This window comes from Lynx rufus, unplaced genomic scaffold (assembly GCF_022079265.1).
Source record: "Lynx rufus isolate CCGP_SWC_20201006 ecotype Redwood Valley unplaced genomic scaffold, mLynRuf1.p SCAF_6, whole genome shotgun sequence".
NCBI lineage: Eukaryota > Metazoa > Chordata > Mammalia > Carnivora > Felidae > Lynx > Lynx rufus.
The window spans coordinates 17269884-17292838 of record NW_025814878.1 but is presented as its reverse complement, the minus strand read 5'-3'; the positions used below and the strand labels follow the sequence as shown (position 1 = coordinate 17292838).

The 22955-nt window shown below is 38.4% G+C and overlaps 1 protein-coding gene across 1 annotated transcript in view; it reads right to left on the bottom strand.

Annotated features, from left to right (window-relative positions):
• Positions 1 to 22955, bottom strand: part of HIVEP2 (HIVEP zinc finger 2) — a 196592-nt gene that overhangs the window by 74374 nt on the left and 99263 nt on the right. The window contains exon 2 of the mRNA XM_047101691.1: positions 7579 to 7691. The gene's annotated coding sequence lies outside the window, so the exon portion shown is untranslated. The remainder of the gene's footprint in view (positions 1 to 7578; positions 7692 to 22955) is intronic.

Genomic DNA, 22955 nt, shown 5'->3' with positions numbered 1-22955 from the left:
AATGGAAATCTTTTTATGGCTCAAGATCTAAAATATATTTACTGCCCTATAGTTATTAAATGTTTGCTTTAATCATTAGTACACAAGGTAATGACAAATGATAATTACAGGATCATTCTATGCTCTTAAACTGATTTAATCAAGAGTATCTCTTCTGAAATTCAAAAAACTCCTCAGTGTATGGGAATGGGGGTGGATTACCCTGGAACTACCCAACTCACTGCCACCATCAAATTTAAGCACCTACAGATTCTGTTGTTAGTAATACCACCAATTGGGAGAACAACTTTAGGTTCAAATAGCTAATACATTTTTTATTTTAATGCTCAAGGAAAAATCCCCCTGCTTCCCTGAAGTAGACTGCTTCAAATGAATACATCATAGCAAAACAGAAGTGAATGTGTTTGTGTATTCCCTAGATTTCCCAGCCTGCCAAAAAATGTTCCTTTGCTGTGCTATTTCAGCAAGTCGTGAGATGACAATGATTATGCTCCTCAAAAGGAAAAGATAGCTATTTCCCCCTGTTTTTATTTTTGGAGACCGAAAGGCACACTTCTGGCTGCTGTGAGTACTCTGACGAGTAGACATGTTCCTGAGGAGGAGAATTTGGGGCGAACTGTGGCAGGGGTAAGGTGGAGAAACCTAAAACCATCCTAACCTCTTGGAAAATATTAAGGAGCCAGAAGGACAGCAGAAAGAGGAAGAAGTCTCAAGTCCTCCAATGAATTCCTGTTTCCAACTCTCAACCCTCATGGAAAAAAGAAAAGTCAAGTAGTAAGAAACATATGCTTTTTACCTACATTTATCTCAAACCCAACTAGTATACATTCAAGTTCATCACCCTGTTAAGGAAACCAGTTTCTCTTTACTTTTCTTTTCCTATTAAGAGTAATATTTGAACTCCCAGGCTCAAAGCCTAGTGCCATCATTGACAACTTCCTCCTGTTCCCCTACTCCCAGAGTAGTAGGGGAGTAGTGCACGCACACACACGCGCACACACACATACACACACACGCCTGGTATACTCAATCAGGCAGGCAGTCCTACGTTGGCTTCCTGCATACTCTGGCTTATATTATCTGTGTTCTGTCAATCCTTATTGCTACCACTCCAGGGCAGACCGTGCGCACCTGCCTGAAATCCCAATGCAAAAGATCTGATCAGAAGGTACTCTGGGTCCAACTGGCAAATTTCCAAAGGACAGGTCTAGGCATGGTGTCCTCCGGTATGTAATCCAGGGATAATTACCAGAGGCCGTGACCTGTGGAAGTGAGGAGGGTCTTAAGAAAAACAATTTAAGCTGCAAGTAGGCACAAGGGCACCATAATCATACCTGAGAAGTCAGAAACCAAGGAAGAGATTGGAGAAGTCAGAAAGAACCCCCTGAACCTAGGCTCAAGTGTTCACTAAAGTTTTCTCAAAGTACTTTCATCTGTGGTATGAGGGAGGAGACATAAAGGGCACAACATGAGGTGATAGCTCTTGTACGAATTAATGTAAGTACCTCCTAAGTGGCTTCAATGCTTTCAGAGACTCTTACTGCTATGCACCCCACCCCCCATCTCTACCCACCACACCATCCAGCACAAGCTAGCTGGATTCATCTTCCTCATGTGCAACAACTCTGATTGTGTCTCTCTTCCACTCAAACCTGTTCAGGGCCTTCCCATCACCACAGCAATGGTGCCCCACATTCACACTATGTTTACACCTGTATCTCCCAGGAAGCCTCTAGTTTAGAAGCCATGTTTTATGTTATCTCATTAGATTTTTTCAGAGGTCAGTTGTTTTTATTCCCATGGTCAAGACAAATACAATAAAATATCATTGTCAGGGGAATAAAGGGGTTTTTGTTTTATTTTATTTGTGGGAGAGAGTGTTGCTATTAACATAGAGAAGTTTTTTTTTTTTGTATTCAGAAAGATCACTAAAATACACATAAATTTATTCTTATGGCTCTGCTCTGGATAGTTAATAAGTATCAGACTTGCTGATTCATCTCACTGATATGACTAAAGCCAGTTATAAATTTGCAGTCCCCAAAAGGAATTTGAAAAGAAAACCCACAGCCGAATATTTTTATTAAATTAAACAGATATTTATTGAATATCTACTGTTTTTTTCAATCACCATTTTCAAGGCTGAACAGGAAACCAACAAAATAAAGACACAGCCTTTGCCTTCAAGCAGCTGATAGTACGGTGTGTGAGAGAAAAAAACTTCATAGAAATCACTTTAATGTAAAGCACAAAAATACATAAAAAAAGTGACATGAGAGAAGTATAAAATATTAAGGGGATTGAGAGGGAAATGAGGTAAAACATGAAGATGAATAATGCTCATATACTAAATAAATAAGACTAAAATAAAAGAATTGGCCAGATTCTGATATCGGTAAAGCGTAATTAACCAATAACCAATAATGCAAGTAAGAGATGAGGCAGAAAACACAAAGTCAATTTGTCTTTGGACAACTCATGGATGAGAAGTCAATGTGATATCAGGTTCAAAACTAAAGATCTCTCAGTGAGTGGTTTTGTTCAATATCCAATTAGTAAATTTTTATGTAAACTATCCAAGAGAATCAGAATTCCAAGGGCCATTCTTGAGGTCTAAGGATGTTGCTTGGAGTTTGTGAGATTCTTAGGGCAGGGGAGTCACTGGGTGAATTTAACAGTTAGTATGATCAAAGAAAGGAAAGGTACACTGCCTCCAAGATTTTCTACAAGACCTGATTCTTCGCTAAAACTTCAACGTAGCTTCTATTTCTGTATTTGATTCATTCTGAACAGAACACAGTGACTGTATCAGCAAAGCTCCAATATTTGAACACTGGTAGTCAAGTAAACTGGTGACCAGGCAGCAAGTGACATGCTATCTAGAGTTGCAGGACCTAGGGTTAAAGTCTGGTCATATGGCTCACTAGTGCTGTGACTTTGAGCAAATCACTTAGTTGTAACCCCCTGAGCCTCCGTTTCCTCAGACACAGAATAAAATGTGAGTAATAGCTACATAACAGTTATTGTCTAAAGCGAGATAATGTACCATGGAAGCCATTTGTAAACTGTACAGTATTACACAAATGGTAATTCACGTCATGAGAGAAACAAGGAAACTAATTAATTACTAAATCCTATTGTGTAGGTTTTTGTGTGGAGAGTAAAAGATGAGAGATTTACCACCCATAAACATCCTTCACTGTGATCTAAAGTAAGGAGACAAGAAGACGGATAGGCAGGAGGGAATACCATGAAATGATAGAGAAGCAACCCTCAGTTTTTGGATGCTTAAAAAATGTTCATGCGGAAAAAAATGTGCTTTGTTCATACTACTGACTTAATTAATGCTTGTTGACTGAACGACGAATAAATGAAGGGGTAAGGTACTGAATGTGGGAATGAGTGAAGGTAGAGCCAAGTGAGATGCCTGAAAAACAAGGCAGGAAAGGGGCACCTGGGTAGCTCAGTCGGTTAATCGTCAGACTCTTGGTTCGGATCAGGTCATGATCTCTGGGTTTGTGAGTTCAAGCCCCGCTTCGGGCTCGGTGCTGACTGTGCAGAGTCACCTTAGGATTCTCTGTCTCCCTCTCTCTCTGCTCCTCCCCCGTGTGCACTGTCTCTCTCCTTCTCAAAATAAATAAATAAACTTAAAAAAAAAAAACAAAGCAGACAGCATCAGGCTGTGTAAACAGTGGAAGAAAATAATTTTGGAAAAATGAAAAACCATGTAGTCCAAGAAGCTAACAGTAACGGACTCCATTCACACAGGCTATAACAGCAAAAGAAACAGCAGTCATGGTGAGCAGGGACTGAGTCTAGGCTTCATATCATTTTGGTAATACTCATTCATAAGTACTGATAACTTCTTCAGTTACCTTAAAACATAAAGGACCCAAACAGAAGAGTTGTATGCATCCAAAAAGCTATAAAAATGACCCTACCTAAAAGGAAACATTTTGAAGGCCACAACACACTGAAGCTCAAGGGTCCACTCTGAATTCTACGTGACAGCAGGAAAAATTATACCAAACCCATAGAGAGCACAGAGTAGATCTAATGTGCAACTTCATCAGATCTTTATAAAATCTGCTAAAATGAGTCCAGAGAGAATGGATTAAAAGTTTTCCTCACTTTTATTTTCCATATTTGTGTAAGTAATGACATCTATATTTTTTTAATTTATTTATTTTTATTTTTATTTTTATTTTTTTAATATCATTTATTGTCAAATTGGCTTACATACAACACCCAGCGCTCATCCCAACAAGCGCCTTCCTCAATGCCCATCACCCATTTTCCCTTTCCCCCACCCCCCTTCAGTTTGTTCTCTGTATTTAAGAATCTCTTGTGGTTTGCCTCCCTCCCTCTCTGTTTCTATCTATATCCCCCCCACATCCCCCATGGTCTTCTGTTTAGTTTCTCAAGATCCACATATGAGTGAAAACACGATATCCGTCCTTCTCTGACTGACTTATTTATTTTATTATTTGTAAATTAAATTTGGATTTCAATAACTTCCGACTCCCAAAATTACTAACTATAATAACTATGTAACTCTCAGCTAAGTAATTACTGCTCTGAAACGCAATTTCCTCAAGTGATTATGGTATTCTTAATTTTCACTTTAAAAAGATTAAGCACCTATAGCACAGAGCCCAACTCATGGAACATATTAATAATTTTCACCTTCCTTCTTACCTTTCCTCAGCTTAAAGAAGACATGTCACTTACATAGTTCTTCAATAATTATATCTAATGCAATGAAAAAATATCAATCTGAGCATATTGTTAAAGGACCATAGGTCAGCTAATATTACCTTTAAAATGAATAATTTCGGGGCGCCTGGGTGGCGCTGTTGGTTAAGCGTCCAATTTCAGCCAGGTCACGATCTCGCGGTCCGTGAGTTCGAGCCCCGCGTCAGGCTCTGGGCTGATGGCTCAGAGCCTGGAGCCTGTTTCTGATTCTGCGTCTCCCTCTCTCTCTGCCCCTCCCCCCGTTCATGCTCTGTCTCTCTCTGTCTCAAAAATAAATAAACGTTAAAAAAAAAAAATTTTAAATGAATAATTTCAAGACCAGTCAAAAGAACTGGCTTCGCAAAAGAAACTGGCAATGAATGAAGAGCAGTATTATTGATTAAAAGACAAAACCATCTATTTTTACTATATTTTACAAAAAGTGTCATAAAAGAATGGTCACTCTAATGGTGAGGGTTTCCCTTTCTTGTCTTAGTAACGGTTTTCTATCTACGACCAATTTGGGGTAGCAAATTTTTTAGATGTATCATTTATAAAACATATCCTCACTTGGGCTAATGGACAAGGCCAGGTTCACAGATAAAGTCATGGACAGATTGCTGATTATATACAACACGGACATCTTAAAAGAACCACACCAATTTCATATGAAGTGTTTCCTTACCAAAGGAAGTATTTGGTTTGAGAAAATGTACTTATTTCTATGCGTTTTGTCCTCAATGACAGCCTAAAGAATCAGTCACATGGTTAATAAGACGTTACGTATTGTTATGTTTAAATAATGATTATAACTACCATTACCACTACTAATCATCATCATAATCACTACTAGTTATTGAGCCCCTACCACCTGCCAGGACTTTAATCCTCACATAATCTTATAAATTTACTTAACTAAAAAAAAAAAAAAATTATTTTAATACACAGTGATTCCAACGAGCTGACTTTTCAGCAAAGGCTCCCAGAACTCACAGTGTAATAAATAAGGAGAAGGCCAACTATATTCAATGTCCACACCACGTCCATTCTCAGGTAGCACTTACGGAACATAATCGGTACAGTCTCCCTTAGGTTAGGTCCCACCAACTGAATTTTAACTGTAACGCCATGGGGTACTTTGGGAATAACTGTAAAGGCCAACCTTGTGAGTACATAGAAAATTAAATGTGGCAGACAAAAACATTTAGGTTAGTGGTGCACAATATTAGCTTTCATTTTCTAACATCTATCACAGCTGTTGAAGAATTAAGGTTTGGCTTTTGAAATTTTTTTAACACTTCTCTTCCTAATGAGTTTTTCATCTAACTGCCTTATATCCCTTTAATTATCCAAAATACTTTTTCTGAATAGCATCTCACGTGCCCATAACGATGGAAATTATTGGTCGCAAATGAATCTTGGGTCATGAGCCTTACAGGCAAAATTAAAAGATGTCCCAAGGTTTCTGCGCTTGGTATTTCCATACTCGTTGAACACGCAAAAGCCACACTAAACAAATCAAGCTCCAGGGCAGTTGTCTCAAGGGAGATTATTTTAGACAACCCTAAAGCAGTTGTTGGCATCATATAAATTATGCAACAGTATCCCTGAAAAACCACGTGACCTCAGCATGTCTTAAAATGCCCATAGGTGAAGCAGACACTGTTAGTTTAGTTTTAAAGACTGCTCCCCAAATGGCTAGATGCTCTTCTCTCTTATTCATTATCATCCCTCAGGTTTTTACATAGCCTCCATTTATTCAGAGGAAAATTAAATAACAAGCCGCACAATTTAGCATAAAATTTAAAATATCAGAACCTCAAATCTCGTGACCTGGACTAGAAATACAAATATTTTTCCAAATGTTCTGTTACTGTGCAAAGGGTTAATTAAAACATGAGTTTGCCTGGATTAAAAAAATAAAATAAAATAAAATAGCCGAACCTTAAAATCAGTATCATTTAGACTTCTGATGCCAAAAATCTGTTTGACAGAGCAGGTTTTACTATGCTGACATTTTAGCAGTAGCCAAAGTCCTGTTCCCACTAAATTCTGTCTTGGCAACACCAGTAATTTGCTAAGAGCCTAAACTCCTCTTGGTGAGGACTTCTCCACCTCAAGAGTTTTCCACAGATTCACAGTGCGACGAGGACGTTGATTTGAGTAAGACTTCAAGGTTTCTATTCTTATCACAGAAATCAAACTTTCTGTAAAATGAGAACGGCTTAACATAAGGAGAGATGCTAATTTACTCAAAATGTTCAGCAGGCTTTAGATTGGAATCTGAGGCAATATAATAAAATTATACATAAATACCTCACTAACGGTAAAATCCGATATTCTTATATGACCTCAAGATTCTTAATAAGCAAATAATTATTAAAAGAGTAAATGGGGTGCTCGGGTGGCTCAGTGTCCGACTCTGTGAGGTCATGATCGCACAGTTCATGAGATTGGGCTCTGTGTCAGCACAGAGCCCGCCTGGGATTCCCTCTCTCCCTCTCTCTCACTGCCCTCCCCTTCTCTCTCTCTCTCAAGATAAATAAGCAAACTTTAAAAACAAAACAAAAATAAGAAAAAAAATAGTAAATAAAAGGATATGGTTCCAAGCTATAAATGACCACATTTTCTAATCTTCTCATCTTTCTAACTAGGATATTTCCAGAAATATTGTAAAAACTTGCAAACATGTTCATTTAGATAGCATCCCAGACATCTTTCACGGGTAGTAAGGGCCTCAAATCATTACTGCCTAAGTTTCACATAAAGCTTAATATTTTGCTTGAAAGATCTTTTCAAAAATTCTGAAATCAAACCATATAAAAAGAACTTGACTCCACTTACCCAGCAGCTGAATGTTACTGAATCGGTAAAAGAGTGTTCCAACCAAGTCAATTCACTTAATTTTTCAAGTCAATCTGATTACCATTGTCTTTTTAAAAATTCAAAGACTCCACCTAACGAGGAAAGGAAAACAAAAAGAAAAACAAATAATGTTTAAGCCAGAGTAGCATAGGATCAATACATTAAGAACACAGAAATCAGATCAAGATTATTGTTAAATCCTCTCCCAAGTTACTGTACTGCTTAAAAGTATAAAACAACAAAAGCATCTGTCAACTGAAATTTACCAGTTTGGGATAAAATGAATATTCAAGCATAGAGAAAACAATAAAATAACACAATAAATGTGAGAGCAGAGACTTTATTGTCAGTGCTGATTGACACACAGAAACAATGACTATATAATGCAAGTTAGGATATGTAAAATTAGATGGCAACCGATTGCTTTGGGATTTGGCTCATTGATTCTTATTAATTTACTGATGCAATTAAAATGCGTAGACTGCTATTCCTTAAAACAGTTAAACTCCAGTTACACATAATCTCTATTGAGGAATATAAACTAATACCTAGATAGATCATTTGGAGAGAATGCACTGGCATGCATGAATTTCCAAATCATTCTTCGAAGGTTATACCTCGTCTCCCACAGAGAGTGTTTATTCTCCTAAAGACCCATAAACAGCTTATGGTTTATAAATAATATCATTTAATTCCATTTTCTTTACCGGTAGGCACACCTTTTCTGAAGCCCGAATATTAAACTACTATTTCAGTTCCAAGAGTAAGTTTGAGAGAAAGCAAGCTATATCTCAACTGATGAGAGCCTAAAATAAATGGGATGCTGGAAGGCTGAGCAGAAGAGTGAGATTACAAAATTGGACAGCGTTCAGCTACTCCCGAATCAAGTCTCCCCAAGATAGATTTAGTATGTTTTAAAGTCCCAGAACATCAAATCCAACCATATCCACGTGAAAATTCAAAAGCCTATTCCAAAGCCATAAGCACATGATTTTTTATTATGCAATGTGGAATTAGCTACATATTGCCACTCCACTAATCCCACCACACCTATTAGTGAAATTAATTTAGTTCATCTCAGTATTTAATAAAGGTTGATACAGATTTGCTATCCACTATTAGAAGGTAGATGTTCAAAAATAAACCTAACCCAGAACAAACCAAAAACATTCCTAACAGTGAAGACAAACAGCAATAATTATACATACTAAGTAGAAATCCACAGCAATCACTGGAAATACATTTTCACTTCCAAGACAATCCAATGTCTAGATTCTAGACTTACTGCTGTTCAAGAAATAATTATCTAGAAAATTGAGATGGATATGATCTCAAAAGACTTCTTCATTCACAGAGACAAACAGTCTTGATTATTATGCTAGGATTCTTGCCATAAATATGACAAGATAAAAGTCAAACGGTTTGGTTATTTTAAATTATCCTGGGTCAACAAATGTAAGCACCTAAAGGAGCTGCAAATGGTACAACACACACATTTCTCACACTTGAATATCTAGAGCTGTGAAAATATTTTTGTACTTTTCTAGGCCTTTATGGAAGTTGCAAAGGCTGTTTCAAATAATGTTCAGAAGATGGCTTTATAGTGTCACCTCTGAATTCTTGCCATGATGGCTTTCGGCTAGTACACTGCTTAGCAACTTATAGCCTTATGTTAGTCATTTTCCAAGAAAGCGTAAGGGCGCTTCCCCTCACGATGCAAAATGACTTGAAGATTCTTAGGAATCCTTTTCTCGCTGATTTGTCAACATGAGTGAAATTGACCCGTACCAAAGTTTAGATCTACCATCACCTTTCCGTGCTTGTTTATTTCTTAGCGTACTGTTTTCTTAACATGTAGTTCTTGCCCCATGAAGGGACTTAAATGACTTGAGCGTGGCCAGTCATTAAGCCAGTATCTCAAAAGGTCTTACATCTATAGTACAGCAAGTATGTTGTCGTTTTAATCTAACTATGCTTATTGGAGTGGTCTGTGATTTCAAATTACTTAGTAATATTTCAGTGTTGATATTACTAATGTATGGTACCTCATATCAAACCTCACAAGCAGTTAAGTACAAAATATATTAGTCATCTGTATGGATGATTCAGATGAATGACTGTTCCTAATTAGCACAGAAGATACAGATCTGTTGCCTGCATAACAGGTGAGCCTCATGTGTACAAACCACAGTACAACATTCTTTAGAAATGTTGATTTCCTTAGAAATGAGCAATGACACCTAAGATACCACAATAAGTTCCCTACAATTTCTATACCACACAGTAGTGCAGAGCCTAAAATAATTTTATAATCTGATGAAAGCAGTTGAGTCTAAACCTTCTTACCTTCAATTTGTTTTTATTGCCTGCCTCAACACATGAGGAAAAAGGAAAAAACAAAACAAAACACCTCAGTCTGTGGTATTTTGGCTTCATCAGAAAATCTAAATGCATCTGAAACTGTGTAGTACAGTCAGTTATGTAGTCTAAACAATTGAGTAATTTGTCATTAGCTAATAGTTGATCATGCTTGTTACCGATTGGTCTATATTTATATATAATAAATCAGATGTAGCCACAATGCTGAACCTAAGTGACTTTCTCTAGCTTAATGATTTATCCCATGTAGTATAGAGGAATCATGCTCTCTGAGTTGACCAGACCATTCCGAGAGTGCTTTCACCATCCATGCTGCTGCAACAATGGACATAGTAAACGTGTCGTTTTAGTAGCACTTGGCACCCTGGAATAAGGTTGGGAACTTTGATGTCTTTATACCTCTGGACATATCCTTAATCCAGGTCCAGAGGAGGTCATCAAACACCCTCCTTCTATTGATGATGAGACTGAGACTCAGAAGGTCACAGTCATTTGCCCAAGGTCATGCAACTAGAAGGCAGATTTCCTGACTACTATTCCACTATTTTCCCTTTACATCATTGAGCTTCTCTGAGCACCAATGATACTAAAGATGCTTCCCAGTTTAGGATGAGAAGGAAATGCAGAAGGCCACGAGTGCAAAGTGAGTGGGAACACGTCAGCAAATACCACAGGCTCCACACCACCCTCTGCATCACAGTTAGAAGTAACGTGCTTCTTTGTAAATCTAGTAAAAACCTGGCCACGGAGAATAAAGAAACAGAATAACGGAACTGTTAGAGACCCAAAACCTCTTGGCATATTTTGGCAGAGTTCCAAAATAACATTTGGGAAGCAGTGCCCTAACAGCCAGAGTTAGTACAGCTGCCCTACTTAGTCATTTATATTGTTTTTCTTTAGAAATACATAATGACATTGAAGACATTTATAACCAAAAAAAAAAAAAAAAAAAATCAACAACCCTCTTAATCCCATCACCCAAACATAATTATTTTCATTTTTTAAAATTTTAATCTAGTATTTGCCCCTATAAGCATATTTTCACACAGATGTTCTCATAACACACATATAACAACAATGCATTCTAACTTTTTTTCATTTATTATTTGATACACATGTTCTACATTTTCATGTAATTCATATAGTTTTCATTTTTAGTAGCCACATAATATTTCATAGTCAGCACACTTAGTCATTTCCTTAACCATTCCTATATGCAGGAACATTAAAGATGTTCTTGTTTATTTTTAACACTAGAGATACTACTCATCCTTAAAATAGTAACAGAAATAATATTATTAAATCAAAGAGTATGAGTATTTTTATGGACTTCACATTTATAGCCATGTTGATTCCAAGAGACTGAAATCACCTACAAAACTACCAACGATATCTGAACATTGCATTTCCACCAAACCTCATGTTTTTATATGACTAAATTTTTTGGTGGTTTATTTAATGTAAAATGGCACTTTCGGGTTGCCTTTTTATGTTAATGGTGACTGTAATCATTCTCTCATTTATTTTTTTTATTTTTTTTTTTAAATATTTTTTTTCAACGTTTATTTATTTTTGGGACAGAGAGAGACAGAGCATGAACGGGGGAGGGGCAGAGAGAGAGGGAGACACAGAATTGGAAACAGGCTCCAGGCTCCGAGCCATCAGCCCAGAGCCTGATGTGGGGCTCGAACTCACGGACCGCGAGATCGTGACCTGGCTGAAGTCGGACGCTTAACCGACTGCGCCACCCAGGCGCCCCATCATTCTCTCATTTAAAAATAATTTCATTGTCTCTCATTTTTAATGTAAAAATTATCTCTATTCATATAATTTGACTACTTTTTGGTCCTATTTTTTCCTGTGAATTTAAATGACCCTTTAATATGATGCATATATTAACTTTTCTACAAACTGTTCTGTAAGTTTATTTATTTTTAGATCTTTAACCATTTAATATATCTGGCGTGTATTTGGATCCACAGCAGGAAGTACATACTCAAATATTTTTGACAAACTCCAAGTTATCCACAGTACTATTTACTAAGCTTGGTATGTTATATTTTAACTCTGTATTGTCTCATAATGGATCCATGATGGGCTTCCCATTTTGTTACACTTATCTACATATTTAAATTGGAACCTTTGTTCAGACTGAGTACATATAATGTGAGTGACATTACCTTATGAACTTGCTGTTAATGTGTTGGGCGGTTTTAATTACTGTTGTTGTTTTACAGTCTATTTGAATCTACAGTAGGGCAAGATTTCTATTTTTGCTCTCTTTTTTTCAAATGCTCCTTGATATTTCCTTAAGTGCACACATATACCTGCAAAACTCTTACCCTTTTTTCCCTGATTATATTATTTGATTAAGTGTAATATTTGCCCTCCACATTCAGCCATACCCAAAAAAATCCCATTAAAAGTTTGAATAGAATTGTGTTGAATCATATATATAGGCATCCTTTCAATATTTTGTTTTGCCATGTCAAAAACAGTGTATTATGGTGCATTTCTATGTTTATTACATTTTTCACATTCAATAATCATTTGCATTCTAAAAGACTCTTGGTTCTGTGTCTTTCCTCATTTCCATTTCACTTGCTTGGAAACACTGAATTCCTCAAGTCCAGCAACTGAATTGTGTCACCAGATCCTCTGAATAATATTCTTTACAAGTAGGCAAACGCTGATTAAACAGCAAAGTGTTGTAAGTTCTAGCTTAAATAAAACATCTTAATTGCCTCAACAAAGATGAGATTACGCTGTGTATAAACGACACAACCACCCCAATCATATTCCAATCATATTATTTTCTTGGTATATCCACAAGACGCAGCCCTGAATTCATTTAAAACATAGCTGAAGGGCTGAGATACCTAGTATGTTCCTCTGTCTCCTATCCCAATGTCTCTCATTTCTGCTGTGAACTAGGTTCAAAGGTAAAGCAAAACCAACAATGAACTGCACCTAACTTAAATTATATTAATCTTTTAAACTCAAATTTGACTAAGAATACTCTACATATTGTTGAACATTTAATGATGTCCAAGTGTTATTCACCTTCCTTGATATACCAAACCTGGGGACTCTCAAGGAATCTTGTATTTTATAAAATGTATGAGTACCTGAAGAATTCTAGACACCATAGTGAAAAGGAAGGAAAGACAAATAGAAGAATGGGAGGGGAAACACCAGGAATATCTGTGCGAAGGTAGGCAAATAAGGACAGAAGCTATTTTCCATCCGCACTGTGAACGTCATACTATGTGTCAGGTTGACTGAAAGCATGAGTGATGTGCTCCTCCAATTTCCTGAAGAAAGAAACACATAGAAAATGTGGCAAATATTTAATCTAAGCCTTGTTTCCTGAAAGAATGCAAGATGCCCACAAATTTTCTTTCCCAAAGTTCAAAATAGCAAGCTGAGTGGGTGTAAGCACTTCAAGTGTAAAAAGAAAAAAAAAAAAAAAGGTAACTAAGGAAAAGGAAATCATATACTTTTTGCTCTTCAGTAGGAGAATTTTGAAAGAAGCCAGGTAAAGGGATTTTAATGATTTGGATCTAAAGTTGCCTTGAATCAGAATATAAATACAGTCTTAATACTCTGGTCACTTTTAAAGGTTGCAGTTTCTATGTAAAGAATAAATTTCCATCCTCATTGTTATTGTAAGAACAGACAGTTTCACCCCAATACAGCCAGATACTAAATGACCACAATACAACACTGACAAAAGGGAGAGTTGAAGGTTCCTGGGGTCTCTACCCCTCCCAGGAAGAGAAACCTTCCTCTGCAATGCTTTTTTTTTTAATGTTTTATTATTTATTTTTGAAAGAGAGAGAGAGAGAGGGAGAGAGAGAGACAATGAAAGCGGGGGAGGGGCAGAGAGAGAGAGAGACACAGAATCCAAAGCAGGCTTCAGGCCTCTAAGCTGTCAACACACAGCTGATGTGGGGCTCGAACCCACAAACCCTGAGATCATGACCTGAGCCAAAGTCAGATGCTTAACCGACTCAGCCACCCAGGCGCCCCTCAACAATGCTTTTAAAATTTTAACATGCTTATGAGTCACCAGAGAAGTTTGTTAAAATGTGAATTCTGATTCTATTGGTCTGGATGGGGTCCAACTTTTGGGAGTTCTCTGGTGACGCTCATGTGCTGGTCTGAGGTCCACATTTTCAGAAGAGCGGTTCTAGTCTGTATTAACCGTTTACCAACAGCCACACAAAAGAAATAACAATCAATTAAGAACATTTACAAGGTGGGGTGCCTGGGTGGCTCAGTCGGTAAAGACACCAACTCCTGGTTTCAGCTCAGGTCATGATCTTAGGGTTCGTGGGATCGAGCCCAACATCAGGCTCCACACTGATAGCATAGAGCCTACCTGAGATTCTCTCTCCCCCTCTCTCTCTGCCCCTCTCCCATGCTTGCTTGCATGCTCTCTCTCTTTCTCTCTCTCTCTCAAAATAAATAAATAAACTTAAAAAAAATTAAAACTTAAAAAAAATAAAAGCATATTTGCAAGGTATCTACCATTGTTCTAGCTGTTTAAGAAATAACAAAGTACACAATAACAAAGCCCTGAGTCAACAATTAAAAATTATTTTAAAAAATTAAGTGCTGAATGTTAAAATGTGTGGTAATGATTCCAAGTATAACAGAAGTTGAGAACAGGAAGAGTTCTGTAGGGGTTAGAAGAGTGGCAAATGGCTTCCCAGATCAGGCTGGACTTGATCAAGCCCCAGGTTCAGGGTGGTGGTGACAGGGAGGGAGCAGGGGACCAGAAGAGGCAATGTTGGAAGGGACACTGAGAGTTCCAAAAAGAGAAAACTGCTTTGTAGTGCACCTGCTTTGTAGATGCAGATATTATCATTTGAAATTTTAACCTGAATTCACTTCTACTAGGTGAAGGGAACTTCTGACTTTGTTTAAAATTTGTAAGTTTGGGGCGCCTGGGTGGCTCAGTGGGTTGAGTGTCCAACCTTTAATTTTGGCTCAGGTCATTGCATCAGGGTTATGGGATCGAGCCTTGCACCTGGCTCCATGCTGAGTGTGAAGCCTGCTCAAGATTCTGTCTCTCTTTCTCTCCCTCTGCCCCCTCCCCCACTCGCACTGTCTCTCTCTCTCTCTCTCTCTCTCTCTCAAAAAAAAATTTTTTTTTTGGTAAGTTTGGGAATTATAATGCTATTCCAGGGAATAAAGAAATGGGTACATGTGCCTTAATCTTATGCAAATTTTCTCCACTGGCAACAGCAACAGTATTATTAATGACATTTTAGGCTTAAGCCTGGTAGCACAAAATTACCATTTATATATATATATATATATTTATGCATATGTATGCATATGTATGCTTTTGATTAACATATGTCTCTAATGATTAACAATTTTAAAAGCACTGGAATATAAATTTTCACTACAATAGAATTAAGAGACTTCTGTGATTTGGAGCACTGAATTTTACTTTTATTATAAAAATTAACACTTTTTTTTCTATAAAATACTTTTAGATGGCACATACCCACACACACCCTCAGCTCCGGCATTATTCTTCCCTTTCCTCCCACACTGGCTGACAATGGGAAAGAAAACACATCCAGAAACAGAATGAAATTATTAATGAATTATACCTTAGTTGGTTTTTAAATCTCCTTAGAAAGTGTTTTTCCTGTCAACCTACAATATGTTCAATATATTGTCCAGTGGATTTAACAGAAAAGAAAGAAAGAAAGAAAGAAAGAAAGAAAGAAAGAAAGAAAGAAACCAGAAGATTGCAAAGGTCACTATAAACCTGAAAACTCAATCTCTAAACTTTATTTACTGAAAAAGAAATTATAGGGAGAGGTGGTACCTATAACCTGCAGGAGGGAAGGGAAGTGTTTGAAGGAGAAACGGTACATTCTAGCATTCCCAGGACAGGTCAACAATCTTGCTGACCTCCAGTTCCATCTTTGGAACTACCAACGTCACTTAATTGTAAGCAGTGAGAAATGACATATGGAATACTGGCAAATATTGCATTTCCTATTGATGTGAAATGCCATAACTCTGGTTTACCAGCACCCCTCTCCCTTACCGGTTCCTGCCTCCAAAACCTCCCTGTGTTTGCTGGAAGATGTAATTTAGGAATGGATTATGGCAAAAGTCTGCAATTTCAAAGTATCTAGACTTGAATGTTAAAGTGATGTTAAATGCATCACTATAGCTGTGCTAAATAAGGCTCTAGTATCAGGATGAACCAATGGACTTACCTATATGCCCACTCTAACACACACACACATACAAGCACTCTTTACCAACCAGAAAAAGATATTACTACGAGCACACTAAGTCATTATTCATGAATGCCTTGCAAAACACTAAACAGAATGCCAACACTCATGCCCTAAAAAGACCGTGAAGTTTGTCTTCTACAAATGTCTTCCTCTTTCTACTCTGAACGTTTTCAGGTGTCCTCCCCTAACTAGGTCATGGCATCATGCAGGCTGCATTCCCCAACTCCTGCAAAAAAGAGCTAATAATCGTTTTCATACTTGACTGCCAAAAATGTAATGTGTTCTCATTAGGGAAAACAACAAACCAACCAACCTTGCGACTTCGTAAAACTTCATATAAAGAAAAAAAAATAACGGTTGGGAAAGAGGCATATTTGGGGAATGGGTTTTATTAGAATAGAAGCAAGAAACCCCTTCTGTGGGAAATGCTGTTACTAACCCTATAAAGATACAGTGCACCTAAACTAGAACAAGATATGGTCTGCTTTCAGTTTTCTGAGGCAGTTTCTATTTGAATTGAATTGGCCCTTCAGAAGACAGTTCATCAATGATAAATTCCTTCTCTCTCTCTCTCTCTCTCTCTCTCTCTCTCTCTCTTTCTTTCTTTCTCTCCCACCTGGATCTAGCCTTTTCATTAGTTTTAAGGAATACTGCCATTTTTACTTCTTTGGTATGTATCATTATAGCCTTCTGTGTTTATGTGTACACCTGCTTTTAGAATTAGCAACAGATACTACCAGAAGTCACAGGAGTTAATTTTACAACAGCACAGACCTCTAACTGCAAGCCTGGAACCATGGTGGGAAACAGGTTCAGTTAAGAAAGACTTCCTCAGCCAGAATTTACGTCCTCACTAACCAGGCTGCCAGGCCTAGATCAAATGAAGGTCGATGCAATGTCCCCAGAGGAAGCAGTTTAACTTGCCTGGTCGGTTCCCCTGAGCCCTGCCAAGGAGGCCCTGCAGTCTGACAGCCGACCTGGCAGAGCCGGTGTCTTCCCCAGGCCGAGAGTCCTCCACCCCCACCACCAACCAGGAGCACCAAAGCCAGCAAAGCAAAGCTGAGCAGCTGGAGGCAGCCACTTGTGGATGACACAAAGGCAGGCTCCCTCTGCCCTGGGAGTGACGGTGACTGTGACGGTGACGATGACGAGAGCTGTTGAAGTGTATACTGTGAGACAGGACATCCCTCCTGGCATTCTGGGTGAGTAAAGCCCAGGCCAGGGCAACAACAGCCTGGCCTGAGGACAGTCTGCTCCTCACATCAAAGCTGGAGGCCCTGGGAGGCTGGCCAGCAGCCAAAGACGCAAAGAGCAGCAGGGGAGTGTGTTGCCTTAGGACAATAGCAAACTGGGACGTGGTAGAAGTCTGTAAATTCCAAGCACTGGGGAGGTCTGCTCAGAGATTTCACCCTCTCCTGTCAGGGCTGTGATTTAATTTCCTTGAAAGAAAGAAGGAAAGAAAGAAAGAAAGAAAGAAAGAAAGAAAGAAGGAAAGAGAAAGAAGATACATTCCCAAACCTTCTGTCTCCAAAAGCAGACACCACAGTGCAAGTTAATGCACTCTGGTCCTTTTCAGCCTGCAGCCACTGTCTAAAACAATACAGCTAAGTGAGATGTGACATTCTCCCGTTCATCTTATTAGGGCATGAAGTCTAAGGGGTAATTAAGATCATTTAAATGCAAACATCACTGCTCCATTGCTAAGATCCTCCCAGATAGTTCCCATCAGTTCTGTTTAATTAGAGTGGCGACCCATGTTAATGATAACCTGACAGTTTTGTTTATTTGACAGGACAAAGCATTATCGCCTCATTTTGGGCAACAAGAACTGAAGGTGAGAAGGATCAAACTCCCAGTCACAAAGATGACTCAGCTCTTGGACCTGAGAGGCTGTACCTGGAAAAGTTTACCACTTGCTCAACAGAAACGGAGTGAATTCAAGGATCATCTTCTATCCTCACTTTGTGGTAGAGCTTTCTGCACCAAAACCTACAGGAAACCAACTTAGGAAAAAAAAATCTGTGAGAGAGTAAAAAAAAAGCAACCAATCATTCTCCCTTCCATGGTCTTAAAATGAGATTCCTAAAGCCCAGGATAAATGCTATCAATGTCCTGGAGCCCCATCAGGGAAGCAAGCATCAAAGGCAAACATGGCCACTGGAGTGACAGGCACCATCATGAGAATCCTCACTGCATAAATGCTCATTAGAACAGAGAGGACCTTGTGAGTTTTCCTTTCAGAGGAAATGAATATGAGTTGAGATCACTCAACTCTAATCCACCCTGTACCTCAGGGTTATCCTGTCAGCAGCACATGCCCCGATTAGGCAGCAGTTTGTCATGGCCCCACGTGTCATCCACAGTGGCATGCTGGGGGTGGAACAGCTTCCAGCTCCTTGCTAATCCAGTGTGGGGAAGGCCAAGGTACAGAGTTTTACTTGATTGCACAAAATGTAGAGCTAATTTCAGCTTCTGAATCATCATTCTGGCTGTTTCACCATCCTTAAACCATATCACAACCCTTTGAAAATATCTTTTCTATTCAATTTTCAAATATTTTCACATAAGCAAACACTCGAAGTAATCCTGGTAAGTTTCAAAAAGAGGAAACCATGACAAGGAAGAAAAGAAGAGTTTTACAAATATTTGCAATTTAAAATGGTCACCTTTGCCCTAGTGCGTGGGTCAGGCCCTACATTTTCTTGTGTTATCTTCAAGCCCTTTATAAAAACCCTGGACAATTAACACTTAGCAGGACTTCAGTGCCTGAAGACACAAATCGATTTTGTTTTAGTCACACTTCTAAGAGAAGAGAAACATTAAATAATGGAAATAAAAAAGCTGCTAACTGATATAGGAAGAACCTTAGCTATTTCTGTAATAACTCCACTGGGATTTATGCTGGATATTATAAAAACAGGATGTTTTGTTTGTTGTTCCTGATAAAAGACTACCAAACCAGTATAAGACTACAAAATACATCAAAATTACAAATCTAGGTGAAGTTTCTAGTGTTAAAAAAGCCACATGGAATTTTTATTCATGTATTTAAAATTTTTGCTCAATGTGGGATGACCTCTGGAAACATGCTTCTTGTTTTTATGAATGCCAAAAGGGAAACGGTTACATAATTCTGAAATGCTCCAGCACCCTAGTGCAGGGAACTTAACCTTAAATGTAAGACAGTCATAGATCAGTCTTCACTGCTAAGACTTATTTTTAAAGTTAACATGGATTTATACATAGTATTTGGATGCCTGCTCCATTTAGTTAGAAGCTACTTCCCAACAAAATAAGGATTCCAATAATAAAACTTTTCTAATGTTGGGGCGCCTGGGTGGCTCAGTCAGTTAAGCGTCCCGATTTCAGCTCAGGTCATGATCTCGCGGTCTGTGAGTTCGGGCGCCGCATCAGGATCTGTGCTGACAGCTCAGAGCCAGGAGCCTGCCTCGGATTCTGTGTCTCTCCATCTCTTGGCCCCTCCCCTGCTCATGCTCTGTGTCTCTCTGTCTCTCAGTAATAAATAAATGTCAAAAAAAAGTTTTGTTTAATTTTTTCTAATGTTCCTTCTGTGCAATGTGATGAAGTTACCAGTACCATTACCAAAGAATGAACTTAATATTAATGGCTTAGAGACCATCGTAAATGGGTATGACTGGCACACCCAGATATACAATCTTATCTGTGTGTAGCGGGGAGGGAGAGAAAGGTGGAGCAGGGGTTATCTCTATAAATGAAGTCATGATTTTTCACTACTTCCTACTTAAGTAAACAGAAGCCACATCATTCCCTTATCTTGACCCACATAGCCCCATTTGGGAATGTAGAATACCTGGGAGGAATGGTATATAGGACATAATTGCACCTAAATATTCTCCCAAGCAGATAGCTGAGTTCTGCTCTGTGCATTTAGATGCTTTTTGAAATAGCTGGGAAAGTCACTGGAAAAACCACTTGCTGTCGCAATTCCATGAATGAGTCTCCATTCAAACAAAGTCCAAGAACCAAGTGAACCATGAGTCTAGGAAGGAAATAGAAGCTACTTTTACCCTCTCAAGTCCCCGGGCCTACACCTAATCAACACAGCTGATGGTTTCACTTTTTATAAAACTATTAAAAATATCTTTTTAATATCTAACCACTTACAAACTTTTCTGCCTGGTGAAATAAAGATTTTGCTTCGTTTCTCAGTTATCTATAATTTACTATTTCTGCCATCTGTTGACATCTTCAACAATCTTTTTTGAAAAAAAGATTTTTATCTTTAAGTGATCTCTACCCCCCAACGTGGGGCTTGAACTTACAATGCCGAGATCAAGAGTAGCATGCTCTACCTACTGGGTCAGCCAGATGCCCCTCGACAATCATTTACTATCAGAAGGTACACATATGTGTTTTCTGACCTCAGTGAATACCTGATTTACACACAGGATGAAAAGTGCTGTAGCTTAAATTACAATAGGGCCCCAGCAAGGGGTGAGTGTCAAGAAAGGGCTGAGGGTGGATATATACTTGAAATGGATCTGGAGTAATCAGCAGAAGCTTGCCAACCTAGACGAGGAGAAAAACAAGTTTGAGAGGAAACAGAGCATATTCAGTTTTAGAACAAACTAGATTTGAGATGCCCTTAGAAACATTTAAGTAGAAATTGTCCAAGCAGACACATAGATATAGAAGCCACAGGATACCTGGGCTGAAAACCCAGTCTGGAAGGCCATTAGAAGTATCAGCATTTAGAGTGATACTTAAAACAACAGGCCTGGGTACACGGTTTGGGAAGCTGCCGAGAGAAGAGGCCCATGGCTGCACTTTGGGAAAAGCCACAAAGACAGGGAATGTGAGAAGGGGCTGGGAACAGGGTAACAGGGTAGGGTGACAGGTCACAGTGTCACAAGGCCAAGCAGAGAAAAAATTAAATGATAAACATAGTCAAGTACAAATCAACAGTAGATCCAATAAGACTAAAGGTTTCACTGAATTTCAGAATTAAGAGGTCACTGATGTTCCTTTCTTAAGCAGGTGGCCAAAACTGTGATGCACTTGAGATAGGCAATGTAGAAGCTAGAAAGCCATTAGGATTATTGGTTCTAGTTTGTTTACTATAAAAATGTAAAATATGTGAGCATGTTTAATTTTCCAAGTTGAGAGACCTTTAATAGCTATGGCCCTGGGGGGAAAAGGGTATCCATCCTAACAATATTTGACTGGATTAAATGTTGGCCACAGTGGAGAGACATAATTAAGACTTCACTGAGTTAAAGTCAAATTTCAGGGCGCGTGGCTGGCTCAGTTGGTTAAGCGTCCAACTTCAGCTCAGGTCATGATCTTAAGGTCGTGAATTCAAGCCCCGCTTGGGGCTCTGTGCTGACAGCTCAGAGCCTGGAACCTGCTTTGGATTCTGCGGTCTCCCTCTCTCTCTGCCCCTCTCCCGCTCATGCTCTGTCTCTCTCAAAAATAAATAAACATTAACAATTTTCTTAAAAAAGGAAAATTTCAGATTCTCAACAATTAACTAACTACTGATGCTGCTTTATTGATTTGGGGAGACAAAGAACAACCAGTAAAACCATACAACACTGGAGAAATCCTAAAACTTCTACAAGGCAAAGGTAGATTTTGATCGTAGAATTTGCCAGCTGAACAAAATTGTATAGATCATCCATTTCAATCTCTTATTTGAAAGCAAATTTTAAAGCAATGCCATAATAAGAACTTCCAGTGGCAAATATCAAAACCGAATTTAAATTCTGCAAAGAAATTGCTCAACACAAAGAAGAGAAACAAACTAGCCTGTTTCAGAAACTTTTAAACGTTTGATTCAGCCATCTTGATAGGAGGCAATTCCTAAGCCTGGTAATTACAAGTTATTGGTGAGTGTACCAAGAAAATTCCTGAAGAGGTACCCTAAAGATTCCACTGACCTCTCACACACTTAGCACCTAGTAACTAACTCCTTCTGCTCAGGCTGATATCATGTGCCACAGTGGCTTTCACCCCTTGTCTCCTAATAAGAAAATACCTGTATTGAAAAGAGTAAACAAGAAATTATACCGAGTAAAAAAATGGAGTTTTACAGTGTAATGGTTTGTGTTGTAGGGTTATAACTGAAAACCCAGTTTTATTTTTGTGGTGAAAAATTGAAGGAAAAGTGCTGCTTTAGAACTTAAAAAAAAAAGATTGATCAAATTGGTTTCTGGAGAATATAAAAATGAGAGGTTCTTTCATACTTTTTTAAGTTTTCCAACTCCCTTTGTCTTTATGTTTTAAGTAAGGGGGGAAAAAATCACCCAGAGGAAGTATCTTTATCAGGCCTGAAATAAGTAAGGTCTGGTAATAGGATCTGACTCCCGGCCAAGAGCGGGTCCACCTGCCCTCAGTCTGGCAAGACTTAGGATTGTGGCTCTCATATTTAGACACACACATCTACACCAAGCATTATCTCATTTCTTTATGGATGTAGCAGAGAGCTGGCAGCCTAGACTCTGTTTAGACTGCTCTGATTTCCATAAAAAGGAAGCTTAAAAGTTTGAGCTTACTACTGAAAACACGAAGAAAATGAACGACCTAGAAATAGTAATGGAGTCTGAAACAATCATCACACAGAATGATAAAAATAATCAACATTTACTGAATCCTTGTGTTCTGGCAAAGTGCTCCGTGATTTATGTGTATCTTCTCATTAAATCCTTTATGAGGCAGGCA